We start from the raw sequence: 1,482 nt of genomic DNA, 5'->3' as shown, positions 1-1,482 counted from the left end.
GGGAGGGAGGGAAGAGTCAATTGAACCTATTTAGTTGGGGTGGTCAGACTGACCCGAAGGTGACGTGGAGGCGAGCAGGTGTAGACCTTCCCGGTTTGGGTGGTTGGGGATTAGCGGGGACACAAAAGAGAACGGTGGAGAGTTGAGAAATCACATATAGGATAGGATCAAGGTGTGGCGTGTGCAGACTCACCGTTGGGTAAGGCCTTGTTCACATCAAATGCAGACCAGATCTGCATGAGTTTCTGCACACGCAGTGCAGGGGGCTGTGCTGTGTTTTTGATGCTGTTTTTGGTTAAAAAAAAAAAGTTATTTTTTTAGTTTAAAATGGGCTTTGAGTGCGTTCAATGGCCTTTGCATGCGTTCCAGAGCAGGTAAAATAGGGCTTGCTGCAGTTTTTTTTTTTTTTTTTTACATGCTCTGGAACTGAACGTTGTGGTGTGAACTAGAGACCAAAATACCATTGGAATGCATTGGACGCAGTTTTGATCCGGTCTGTAACTACTCTGCTCCTGGAGCGCGTTTGGTGTGAAGGCCTAAGGTAACTGTGAGTCTGCACACTCCACACCTTAATTTACGGAGAGCAAAGGAAGCTCATTTCTGATTGGCTGCTGGACAGCTAATCACTCCAGTGTTTGAATTCTCATTTCATCCTGATAAAGCCCAATGTTGTTTTTAACCTTGTTATTTCAGTATTTTTTACTCTTTCGCACCTACACCTTCGGTTATTTATGTAACATCCTTTTTTCCTGGAATTCCTGCAGCTTTGTTTCTTAATATAGATGACTTCTGTCTAATAATAACAAGCCGTGTAGAGAGAGGCGCGCACACTGCTGTGACAGAGACAAGTTGCAGATGCCCCCTTCCGATGCGCTTCTAAGCCTTGCAAAGGGCAGGCAGCAGCGGGGGTTCACCCCGGATGAACGGAAAGTCAAGCAAGAGATAAAGGTCCCCCCGATAAATTATTCATCTTAGTGACTCGCCCTCCAACTAGCCATTAGTGCTGCCTATGTATTCAATTGTCAAGATAACCCACTTATTCAATCTCTGATTTTAATAAACATCACAAGATAGTCATTGTCTGTTTCTTGGACACTGGGGCCTATTAATAAAGCAGTGGATGTGACTTTCATTAAACAGTCACTGGTAATGAAGCAATCATTTAAAACACGTACCTGGCATATTCAGCTGTAGTGAATGTTTAGGGAATGTCAGTTTTACTGCTTTATAAATATGGCCCGTTGTGTGAATGGTTCTGTGCTTGCTGCTGTGCCAGTCTCTGCAAATTGGGCAGGAAATGCTGTATTTTCTATTGAATCCATTAAACCCACACCCCTACCCCTACACCTACCCACCCTTACCCCCCACACACCTACACCCACACACCTACACCCACACACCTACACCCACACACCTACACACACACACCTACACACACACACACACACACACACCCACACACACACACACCTACACACACAC

This window comes from Nanorana parkeri, unplaced genomic scaffold (assembly GCF_000935625.1).
Source record: "Nanorana parkeri isolate BGI_ZX_2015 unplaced genomic scaffold, ASM93562v1 scaffold109, whole genome shotgun sequence".
NCBI classification, from domain to species: domain Eukaryota; kingdom Metazoa; phylum Chordata; class Amphibia; order Anura; family Dicroglossidae; genus Nanorana; species Nanorana parkeri.
The sequence above is the reverse complement of the archived record's forward strand: the minus strand, read 5'-3'. Positions refer to the sequence as shown.